This window comes from Apium graveolens, unplaced genomic scaffold (genome assembly GCF_009905375.1).
Source record: "Apium graveolens cultivar Ventura unplaced genomic scaffold, ASM990537v1 ctg7515, whole genome shotgun sequence".
Classification (NCBI taxonomy): Eukaryota; Viridiplantae; Streptophyta; class Magnoliopsida; order Apiales; family Apiaceae; genus Apium; species Apium graveolens.
The window spans coordinates 7,785-20,958 of NW_027420390.1; the positions used below are offsets into that span (position 1 = coordinate 7,785).

A 13,174-nucleotide genomic window follows, 5' to 3' on the forward strand; every position below is an offset into this window, starting at 1 on the left:
GAAAGATGATAAGGGAATAATGAGGTATTCCTATAGAATTTGGGTTCCGAAAGTTCAAGAGCATAAGGATGAGAACTTAGATGAGAGCCATAGTTTGAGGAATAAGATTTAGAGCAAACCCTGAACGTGATAGTCAGGGAGGTCGCCATCAAGATAGAAGGAACCCATGACATAATGGAGTGGAAAATGAGGATTTTAAATTAAAAGATGACCCCAATTATGGGGAGTAGGATGAAACATTTCATACTAAGGAAACAGAAAGTCGAGTAAGGAAAGGAGACCCGAGACGGTACTCCTATACGGCAATTCATGGACCTGTCTAGACAGAACTTAGACTATTATCCCCAACCACCACCTTGAGGAAACAATGCGATAGGAAATTCTTTCAGGACCTTTAAGTCTCTAAGCTCTCAGAGTTCCAAGGAACAGGTTGACCTAGTCGAGGCAAGAGCCTGGCTAAAGGAAATAGAGGAATCATTTGAGATTCTGAATGATTGACGAACCACAAAAGACTGTTTTTGTCACTTACCCTCCTAAGAGAGAGACCACCCGCTGGTGAAAGACCAAGAAAGGCACGGAGCTAGAGGTTAGAATAAACTGATTTAAGTTCAGTCAATTGTTTTCGGGAAAGTAATTCCCAAAGATAAGGAGATAGTGTAAAAGCTTTGGAGCTAGAACAAAAGTGGATGAGTATGATGAATTATGAATCTAAGTTGTAAAAGTTATCAAGATTCGTTCTGAGGACACGAATCCAGAATGACGGGATGTTTGGAATCAATACTTATGTTGTGTTAGTTCATGAAATAATGATAAGAGAAAGGAAAATAAAAAGAAACTGAAGTGGAAAGGAATATAAAGGCAATAGAGTTTGAGGTATGATAAGGGAGTTGGGTATGAGGAAACCCTAAAGACTCGTAGCAATAGACATAGAAAAGTATGTAATCGTCAGGATGAGGGTGATTCACCATGAGTTAAAGTTGATGGTTGAAGGCATACGAGTTATGTACATTTTATCCCCTTTAAGTTGGGAGGATTCAAGGAAACCTTTAGATAGTTCGAAGGATAAATAATAAGACGCGGATAGACTAAGGAGACAAGAAAGTAAGAAAGTAGGAAAATTTGGATGAAGGAAGTGACCTTCAATAATGTGAAATGTAAGACCGGTGGCTCGATACTCAGAAAGGGAGACGCCAGGTATGAGAGGTATCCCAACATTGAGGTGACTGTTGAGATAAACAACAAAAGTAAATAAGGAATTATTAAGAAGAAGTTCACGTTGAACATGACCAATATCTTCCAGAACATCCATGTTATCATTACCAAATCAGGAAAGAAAAGCGGATGACCATTGTTATCTTTTGGAGGCCATATGGATTGACCTCAATTTGAATAAGGATGCTATTATGAAGTTAGGTATAGACTATCGAGGTGGGAATGATGAAGAAGATAATCTATCAAGGATATATGACTTGGTTTATCCATGGATGGATGCATGTACCTTTTCAAAGGTGGAATTAAGGATAGAACATCGGTAACTTAAAATGAATCCTAGGGGAATGCATAAAGGTTGGCATTTCACCCTTAATAGGGATAGTATGAAATTTGACAGTATGAATTGGAAAGGATTAAGGTAATAACAACCTTTAAAGAATCAGTGGAGAATTTTTTTTCAAAAGTATATAGACAATGATTCTAGTATTAGTATATGGTATTTTGATATGCCTGTATCTAGGGAATACAGGAGGAACGATTCAAGGATAACCTTAGAGGTTTTACAAGGAGAAAGGTAATATTCAAAATTCTCAAGAATAGAAATGTGGATAAAGGAAATATGACGTAATTATAGTGTTGCCAAGTGGGGCACGTGTTAAACCACGAGAAAGTATGGATCGAACCAGTAATGGTCGAAATTATTCAGGGCAATTAGGACTTAATATAAAAGATGTTCTAATTATGATTGAGAGTCAGTCATGACAGTGATTAACCTCTAAAGACTGAGGCAATAACTTATGGAAAAATGGTGATTTTTTTTTACTTATCAGATTTTAAGGAAAACATCTTCACTCAAGCAGTGATCGGAAATAGGGTAGAAAATTTGTGAAAGTGGTTAAAATGAAATTGACTGTAAGGAAATTTTACTATCAGGAAAGGCCAAAGAGGTGGCCGACACTTTAAAGGTAAGAGGATAATTATAGGCGCTTGTGCCAAAATAATACAGTGAGGATGGTTAAAACTGTGAAGGTTGTATTATGGTTTGGAAGATTGACATTCCTTCTGATGACTGTGCAATACCCAACCGTAATAGTAGTTGGTAAAGGTTTAATTCGTGTAATCGCCATGAGCGGGCTATCTATCTTAGGAGGTCCTATCTTGAGATAAGCCAGGACCATGTTTCAAAAGGACTAGACGAACCTTTGAGTTAAGTCTTCTATTTAAGGCATATGATTAAGAATGGTATTAACCTGCTATCGTTGCTTTGATTGAAACTCTTCTGCAATTTTATCTACTTCATGTCATGAAAGTACGTCAGAGTTTGGAGTGTTCTTCATGAATTGTGATTGGTGGTTATGTTAACTCCTTAGGAGAATTAGATACGAGATGTATGGACTCCGTATGGTTAGCTATTAAGACTTCATGGAAAATGAATGACTACAGTAGGTCAGTGGTGGACCATAGTAAGGCAGCAATGATTCTGCGAGTAATGAGCTGATTACAACCGTGAGAGTTGTATTGGAATGGGTGTTGAGATTGAGTACCACTAATCGGGTCGTGGTAGTGTATAAGTTATCATTGATAGACTAATTAAGTAGAGTATCTACCTAGTGAATTATTATTCTTTCTTATCAATAGAGAGTCGTATTATTATACGAGGAAGGTTGCGGTGCAAGCATAGAATTCTAGTAACGATGATGTATAGAATGAGATCCCAGATTCGATTTTCGATGTCGAGGGAGTTTCAAAGGTGATTGTGTATAAGCTCGAGGAAGAGCATGGGTCCATAGAATGATGGACGGAATAGCAAAAATATTTAGGCATGTGAAATAGGATGCTATAATACTTGATGTTGATATAAATACATATATGTTTTGTTCTCCTATGACAAACCTCTATAGTTCAGAGGTAGGTTCCAAGCCAGATATTTTTGTGGCAGTATATTTTTTTTATATATACAATTCTCTTCAGTTCGTTCTTTTCTCTTCTTTTCATTTCATGTAAGTTGAGAAGAACAACCCTTCCAGAAGGGGAGGTATTGCCGAATGACTGTCTATCTGTGTGATAGAAGCCTAGTAGGATACCAACTATTGTTTATTTGCTTGTCAAGTACTAAAGGCTGGCCACCTTCTGTACTAACTATGTGAGATAACAAGTGTTCATGATCATAGTGATCTCTCAACAAATTCCTTTACTTCTATATGATTGATCAAACTTTGGGAAATAGAAACAGCTGAAAAAGGAGTAATAAAGTTGTGGTAGTATTCGGAATGGAAACACATTCGTGATACTAAGGTTGACGTGGTTATTAAAAGGTTATAGAACGCTAACGAGCAAAAGTATAACTAGTATAATATTAGGAACGGAAGATAGTAGCGACTACGAACTGGGAAAAAGGATGGGTAGTGAGAAGCAAAAGCTCTAATGCTAAAAGCTATAATAAGAGTCTGTGCAATAGACTTGAAAGAAATTGGAATGATCACTTAACACGGGTTGAGTTTTCTTACGACAATAGATCATATGTCAGTATTGAGGTATCGCCTTATGAGATCCTTGAGGGAAGACAATGTCGATCTCCCTTATGTTAGGATGAAGTTGTAGAGCGCAAGATGCTCGGACCCGCAGTAGTCCAAAGGACCAAGGATATGATAGATCTAATCAGAGGACGGCTGGTAGTAGCCCAAGATGGACATGATAAGTATGTTGATTTGACATGAAAGGAAAAAGAGTATGAAATAGGGGACCTAGTGTTGTTATAGGTATTTCCTTGGAAAGGAAGGATGAGGTTCAGAAAGAAATGAAAGCTAAGTCCACGAATTGTTGGACCCTTGGATATATTAAGACGTATTGGGAGGATAGCATAGGAGCTAGCCCTAACCCCGAACATGTAGCAGGTCGTAACGTGTCTCACGTATCAGTGTTAAGGAAGTGTAATTCAGATGCCAGATAAATAGGGGCATATGAGCGCATAGATATGCAACCCGACGTAACCTATATGGAGCAACCAGGAAGGGTTGTAGAGTGAAAAGGGAACAAGTGCTTAGGAGAAGGGTTATCAAACTATTCAGAGTTTGATGGAAGAACCACAATGTGGGAAAATTTATTTGAGAGTTAGAAAGTGTAATGCTAAGAAAGTATCCCAATTCATTTTCTATCTGATTCCGGGACGGAATCCTTTTAAGGAGGGGAGACTGTAATAACCCCAAATTTTGGGAAATTTTGAAACCCTTATGAATAGTGTTTTTGCTGAATGAGAAAACTTTTCATGCCACACTATATAGGGGTTCTGATATGGATATTCTGAGATTTTATTAGTACTTTATATGGGATATAAGTGTATGTAAAGATCGTCAGAATCCAAATCCGAACACTTTGATTTTTCCCGGAAATCCAATAGATACGGAAAGAATTGAGTATAAGATAACAGGATAAAAGGATTTAAATTAAAGGATTATAATAGAGGATCATAAAAAGGAATATAATGTATTGAGAAAGTTAAGGGAACCTAAGTAATAAGATCCCGGGTATGATCCCTCAAACGATAAATGAAAACGAAAGTTAAGCGAATAGTATAACAGATCAGCGGTCATTAGGCAAACAATTAGGAAGTTAATCAAAGGGATTAGAGAGGATGATGTCACCCAACCAATGAGAAGAGGACAAGGAGGGGAGGATGACATCATGAGGATGACACAAGCATGACATGGGAAGGAAGGAGATGTGGTGGCTTTTTAACCACACAAAATCAAGGGCAACTAGGTAATTTACTAAAACAAACACAAAAATCAAAACCAACCAAGCCAAGCAAATCATTTTTCATCAAAATCAAAAAGAAACCAAGGCATTGTTCTTCATGCTCTCGGCCAAAACAGAACGAGCACACTAAACCTGCTGTATCTCCTTCATTTCTCACTCAAATATTGTGTTCTATAGCTCATTGGAAAGGTATTGAGATGACCTACAACTCTTATTCACAAGTCTCGTCCAAATAATCATGATAAGACCCTCATTTTTACAGTTCTGTAAATCGGACTTTTAGAAACTTCAAAGCCTAACTTTGTGTTCTTGATTTCTTTGGAAAGATCAAGCTTGTAGGAGGCTCCCTAAGGCTTCCTAGCAACTTAACACCTCCCAAGGAAGGTATAAACTTCAAACCCTAGCCTTTACTTTATTTGTTAGTAAGTTTAATGGTTGGTTTTGTGAAATGAGAAGCATGGATTGTGATTATTAGTAGTTTGGTTTGATTTGGAAGTGTTTTGGTAATTGAAGCTTGATTATAGTTCATAGGTCTTGATTGTGGTTGTTTGAGTTGAAAACCTTGGAGATTATGGACTGATGTGGTATGGTTTCGGTGAAGTTTTGTTGTATTGATGGTTATGAGTTGGTTGGTGGTTAATTGGAGTAGTTTAAACATTGGTAATCGCGTAAACATAGCCGTCGTAATGTCCGATTTACTTTAGACTACTTTTGTTCATAACATTTGGACCCGAGAACTCCCTGCTAGATTATGACCATTGCCATGTTTAGATATTTCATGTTACGAGCTTCGTTTTGATATGTAGTTCGTTTGATTCCGATGTACGGTTTAGGAGAAACGGACCGTTTCAAGTAACGGCGTTTCGCGAACGAATCATTTCCCCTCGCCTTACTTTGAAACATAGGTTAAAGGACCAAAAAGGGTTAATTAATGTATGAAACAATTATGGTAAGAGTGTTAGGCAGTTGGTAAGGACACTCGCGAAGGAATCGCTTTAAAACTCGTAATGGTTGATTTATTAAAAATGGTGGAGCCGAGGGTACTCGAGTGACTTAAGAGAATCAATAAGCGCAAAACAAGCGTTAGAGTCTAAGTTAGTTAAAGTATAGATTTACAAGTGACTTTGGTTTAATTCCAACTTACTTATTGTTTATAGGTTACCAGACTCGTCCCGAGCCTTTTATCACCCCAAGTCGCTCAGGCAAGTTTTCTACCCGTTATAACTGTTGTTGTGATGAATATATGTATTTGCATTATCTTGCGATAGATGCATGTTGGTTAATTAGCAAATGATGCAAGTATATTGAAGCATGCTGCTATGGTATATATATATGCATTCCTGTTTCGTATTCTTTCCATATATATCTGTTGATTCAGTTGATAATACCTATGCTAGAGGATAGCGGTAATTTGCATATACCCTTAGTACAGGGACCCAAAGGTGAAAATATTTTCTAAAACCGGAGTCGAGGATCCCGAGTAGATTTTGTATATATGGATATAAATATATATATATATACTTATATATATATATATATGGTCATAGTTTTCAAAACTATTAATCGAATAAGGTTTATTCGATAACTTTAACTTTATTTTATTATTGAATATTATTTCGAATATTATTTGAAGGCGTATGACTCCTTTATATTAAATGAATATTATTTTGAATATTCATTCGAGGACTTATGACTCCTTTTATTTATTAATGAATATTATTTTGAATATTCATTCGGGGACTTATGACTCCTTTTATTTATTTATCTGAATATTATTTGAATATTCATTCGAGGGGCTATGACCCTTTTATTTATTTATCTGAATATTATTTGAATATTCATTCGAGGGCTATGACTCTTTTCTATTATTTATTGAATATTTATTTGAATATTCATTCGCGGGCTTATGACTCAGTTTATATTATTTAATGAATATTATTTGAATATTCATTTGAGGATCTATGACTCCAATTATTTGCTGAGGTATATTCTTTATTTTATTAAAGAATAAGGTGTCAATAATCAAACTTATTTTCGATTATTCAAATAAAGATAGTACTTTCATATAAGTATATCTTTGGTTATTTAATACTCGTTTCAAGTATAAGTTTTAATACTTCTACTTCAATTATTTTTATAAAGATTATTCTTTATGGGAATATTATTTAAATAATAATATTCAGTCATTTTCTAAATATTCTGGGGACTGATTTACTTCATTAAATCAGCTTTACTCCAAACACTCTATAAAGTGTTTTCGAGTCTTCAAATGATTTTTAAAAGTTAGAGCGGATCCCAAAACTCATTTTTATATTTAGATCTTCCTTTTAAGGGGATTAAATACTCGTTCAAACCTGAGGGATCCGGCTCTATGGTGTATTTTATATTCGCAACAAGGTTGCAGTTTTGGTAAATGAATTGATTATTTACCCAATGTTCGGGAAGTAAGTCCATCTATTGAGTCGGCATAAGCAACATGGGCTCAGTGGGCGTCCATGATAGTGTAAGTGGCTCAGTGGGAGTCCATCAAATGCATAAGTGGCTGAGTGGCAGTCCAGCATATAGGTCCTATTGCGACCAGGGTGATGACCAGTGGGGAATTCGTCCATCTACTAGTAGAAAAGGTTACTTATGGATATCTTTGCCTGATCAGCAAGATATCTGGTTTATGCCAAATTCTTTTCCTTTCCAATTATTGGATATTGCAATTCTGTTTCATACTTTACATGACAGAGGTTTTTCAGGAAATGTATAAAGAAGATGTATATGTGGATATATATATATATATATATCAGAACTAAATGAAGTAACACTACTCATTTCCTTTAATAATATTTCAAAGATTAATCTATTCAAATCTTGTCTGGTAGTCTCATCTATGTGATGAACTGTTGAAAGCTCATTATACTTTGAACAGTGGTAGTTCAAGTAGCTTTATAAATGATATAAGTATAGTGAAGTATTTGGTAACTTCATCCCTTGTTTTTACTTATATCTAGTAAGGTAATTATCTTACTCATGATAAAAGATTCTAGGAAGTATCCATTTAGATACTTATATTATTGTTATCACTATATATTATCTGCGAGCTGTAAGGCTCACGCTTGCTTTATTTCTTCATCACACAACAACAGTTAGGAAGATGGCCAGACTCAGCAGACCCAGCGCAAGGCCGTGGGAAGCGTTCCGCGTCTTCCCGATGATGGTTTGTAGCTGCTATAGCTGCAGAGGTAGATCTATTGGTAGATCAGGCATTCTATTTTTGAGAATCAAATTTATGTATAATTATAACTTGTGGCAGATAATGGCAATTAACTGTAATTTATCAAGTAATCATTTTGGGTTGTAATAACTTTTAAATTGTGGATTCAAAGACTTGTACTTATTTAAATTTCATCTCGAGACTATAACGGGTTGTGGTGTGTGTTAGTGTGGGTCACAGCATAAGGTTATTATTATTAATAAGTGAAGTGATATTGTGGAAAGAAAGACCGTGACGACCCGGATCCCCGATCTGGGGGTGTTACATTCCCGGATGATGAAAACCCTTTTTTTTGAGTATATATACGCCCCTAGTGGACCTGAACCCTTAAAATCGTCAATTCTACTCAAAAAAGGTCTTTTCAGCGAAATCAGCGACCAGCCGCCCCCTGAGCGGCCGCTCAGCCTCCTGAGCGGGCGCTCAGCTCTCTGAGCGGGCGCTCAGCTCTGCTGAGCGGGCGCTCAGCTACTGACTGGGAAAAAATATTCTGATGAATCTTGTTTTGGCCATAACTTGAGTTCTACTCGTCAGAATTAGGCGATTCAACTGCCCACGCGAAGCTATTGAGATTTCTCTACAACTTGACAATGGCCTTGGCTTCCAATTCTGATCACTTTTCATCATATTTCCTTTAAAAAGCTCTTTTCTTCATTTAACTGATACCTGAAATGCAATAACACAAAAATACATCAAAATACCAACAACTTGAGTACCAAAACACCAATTTAAGCTTTGTAATAAAGCATTTCCAAGTGGATATAAAATCCACTTATCACACCCCCAAACTTGAATCGATGCTTGTCCTCAAGCATAAACAGACTCAAAACTACAAACAAACCTAATGCATGAATGTAACTATGTGAATGCAACTAAATGATAAGCAATTGATCCCCTCAGAATAACCATAACCAAATGAATAAGCCAATGCCTCTAAAAATGCAATGACTTTAAACAGAGTTCAAATAAAATCCCACAAACCAACTCACAAACCAGAAACGTGCGTGTGTGGATGCTTAACAGATATACTGTCGATACTAGATCAATAACCATAACTTAATCTATCATCGAAACAATCAAAAGTTTATAAACAGAATAGACAATAAACGCATTATGACTCACAACACCTCCTTTCTACTAGAGTTATACAAGGATTCACCTATATTGAACACATAACAAGATGCTTATTTGATCGTTGCAATGAATGAGGTCCCAAAAGACTTATACAATAATACCCATGTAGCGAGCGTTAGGTTAGTGGATCCAGACTAGTAAAAGCCTTAGTCACTAGGCACAAAGTCCCCTAAAACTTAATACTCGAGTATTAAAGAGCTCACTCTTGATCAATATGCATAAACACATACTTTTTTTCTTTTTCTTTTTTTCTCTCTTTTTTTCTTTTTTTTCTTTTTTTTTCAACAATTTCTGAATGAGTGCGTTTCGCCTCCATCTCATCAACCCTAGACTACTCATAAAAATATGAGCCGGCTACTAGCCATTTGACACCTAGCCTTACAACAACTAGCAATGAAATCCAAGTTTTTCTCCAGATAAAAAGAATCAGTGTTTTTACGTCACTACGAGAATATCACAAATTCTAAATATAACCAAGTGATTAAATCTCAACAACAAACAAGTATGATCATGATCTAGATCAAAAGCAACCCTATAAGACTTTGTGAAAATATTTGTTTATTGGCATGCAAATCAATTCATTAGGACTTAAACATCCCTCTATTCGTCATCACCACACTGAAATCAACATCAATTTATCAAATATCATAGTTCATCTTAAAGGGATCATGCTAAATATGCATGCAAAATGCAAACTATATGAAATTACATAAAAATAAACAAATATGTCCTAAATGAACAATCATGCAAAAATATGAATGAACTACAACTAAACATGCAACATAAATCTATATGAATCTATATGGACACACACTACTAATCCTTACATTATCACCCCCAAACTTAAAATTTTCAATGTCCTCATTGAAGGTAATAATAAGGATTTCAGGCATACCTAGTCGTCGGAAAGATCACCCTCTTCGGGTGGAGGATCAGGTGGCCAATCAACTCGCCACTAGTGTCTCGGAAAATAGTACCGAAAGTGTGTGTCCAAAGTCTTCAGCAAAATGACGGTGAATGTCGTGCATGGCCTTCATACGCCCTAATTACTCGCCTGTACTGCTCATCACCAACACCAGTCCTATCAACTACGTGCTGCACATGAGAAGAACCCTCTATAGGCACTGTAGGATCGTTCGGCTACCCTCTACATCATCAAAGGATATATCCCAGACCCCTTGTCAGGGGGTGCACCTAAGAATGAATAACTCAAGTAATCTGATAGTGGGTTGAGCTCAAGTGTGGGAGCATCTTCAATAGACGGCTCGAGACGCTCCTGAGAAATTTTCAGCTCAGCTAACCCAAGAGAATCGAATGGCACATCCAACTTCCTCTTCCACAGAGGTGCATTCAAAACCTGAATTGATCTACTTTAAAGCACTCCTCTTTAGCTGTGGGTAATTTTATTTCCTTGAACACATTGAAAGTGACCTTCTGATCATGAACCTTCATCGAAAGCTCTCATTTTTGCACATCGATCATAGTTCGGCTGTAGCCAAGAATGGTCTTTCCCAAGATAATGGAAGGAATCTTCTTATCTTTCTCGAAATCCAAGAATTACAAAGTCAGCAGGGAAGAGAAGAGTTTAATCCACCTTGACCAAGACATCCTCCACGATACCTCGGTGGATAGCGATGAACGGTCAGCTAGTGCAATGTGAATGCTATGTTGGTTTCGGCTCAGGCAGACCAAGCTTCTTGAAGATAGATAAGGGCATCAGATTGATGCTAGCTTCCTAAATCACATAAACACTTGTCGAACGACAAGTTTCCGATGGTGCAAGGAATAGTGAAGCTTCCAGGATCTTTAAGCTTCGGAGGCAACTTCTGTTGCAGCACAGCACTGCATTCCTGCCGTTAGAGCAACGGTCTCTAAGTCATCGAGCTTCACTTTCCGAGAGAGAATACCTTTCATAAACCTCACATAGCTAGGCATACTGTTCAAGAGCTTCAGCGAAAGGTATGTTGATATGAAGTTTCTTGACACCTCCAAGAAACTTCTCAAACTGCTTATCCAACTTTTTCTTCTGCAGCTCTTTAGAAAAGGAGGTGGAGGATAGATCTGTTTCTCCCCTGTATTACCTCAGGAGGAGTATGTTCCACAGTAGATCTTCCTTGGGTTTCCACCTCTACTTCCTTCTGCACATCTTTTCAGCCACAAACTGCATTTCTGAATCTGAGATTTTCAGGCTCTTCGTCTTGCTGATTATGGGGGCTTGCGACCTTTCCAGACCTTAAGTTGATGGCGTTCACATGTTCTTCAACTTTCCCTCTTTCCTGGATTGGCTTCTGTATCACTAGGAAGCATTCCTGGTGGTCGATTCAATAAGGCATTAGCAATTTGCCCTATTTGGTTCTCCAAAGTCTTGATAGAAAACAGCTTGGCTTTGGCAATAAGAGCCTGTTTGCCACATAAGCCTCAACGCCTCTAATTCAGATTTTTCATCGAAGATAGACCGGCATCATGAGTGTGTTGTTGAAGTTGGAGTTGTTGCTGAAACCAAGAGAGTTGACAGCTTATTTCCAAACGGCTTGGAATGGCTGTTGCAATAACATTCTGTTGTTGCTCCAGTTGAAGTTAGGATGATTCCAGTTGTCAGGATGATAAGTGTCTGGAACTGGTTGTTGCGATCTCTGAAAGTTGCTCACAAACTGAGCTGAGTCCGCTAGATATAGCGCATTGCTCTATCGCATGCGGACCTGCACACAGCTCACAAACACTAATTATCTGCTTAACACCATAGTTAGCCAGAGAATCGATCTTCATAGACAACGCCTTTAGTTGTAGCAGTGATAGCCGTAGCTGTTCCACTTCAAGAACTCCTGCTACCATTGCCCTGTGAGATATCTGGGTGGATACTGATATTCATTAGCAGCCATCAGTTCAATTAGATCATAAGCTTCCTTATAGCTCTTTGCCCATAATGCTCCGCCTGATGCTGCATCGAGCATGGGTCTGGACTGTGCTCCCAACCCATTGTAAAAACAATTGATGATCATCCAATCAGGAATTCCATGATGAGGACACTTCCTAAGCTCTCCTTGTAGCGCTCCCAAGTTCACTTAGCGATTCTCCCGTTTGCTGCGCAAATTGAGTAATAGCATTCTTGAGTGCAGCTGTCTTCGCCATAGGGAAGAATTTAGTAAGAAACTTCTGAGCAAGCATCTTCCCAAGTAGTAATCGACCAGCTGTAGAGAGTGTAACCAGCTCTTAGCCTTGTCCTTCAGAGAGAATGGGAACCGTCTCAGCTTCACAGCATCTTCAGAACACCGTTGACCTTGAAGGTGTCGCATATTTCAATGAAATCCCCTAATGTTGTATTGGGATCTTCCGTTGGAGAAACCCCCAAACTGGACTGAAGTCTGTACCCATTGAATTATGCCAGGCTTGATCTCAAAGGTATTAGCTGTGATAGCTGGCCGTACAATGCTAGATTGAATGTCATTGATCTTGGGTTGAGAAAAATCCATCAAGGCTTTCGTTCGTGCTGCTGGATCTCCCATTGTAATGAGTACCTGAAACACAAACAAATAAACCGTGAAAGTAAAAGAATCCGAGTCAGTGAACTTTAACGACCACTGATGACAAGCACATAAACTAAAAATTAAACCGAGTCCCCGGCAGCGGCGCCAAAAACTTGTTAGTGCGAAAACACGCTAATATTCACGCAAGTATACGCCACAAGTAGTATAAGATATAAATCAGATTCGTTCCCACAGAGACTGGTTTAGGTTAAGTTCAATTTATGCACCTATGCAACAATGTATGGTTTATCGCTCAATGCTAAGACAAATAACAAATTGGGTTTTTATT

General features: G+C 37.7%; 1 non-coding gene across 1 annotated transcript; it reads left to right on the plus strand.

Moving 5' to 3' along the window:
- Positions 1-12,370: 12,370 nt before the first annotated feature.
- On the plus strand, positions 12,371-12,475 carry LOC141704174 (small nucleolar RNA R71). Its single transcript, XR_012567857.1, has one exon. It is a non-coding gene; the product is annotated as a small nucleolar RNA R71 (small nucleolar RNA).
- The last annotated feature ends 699 nt before the right edge of the window (positions 12,476-13,174 follow it).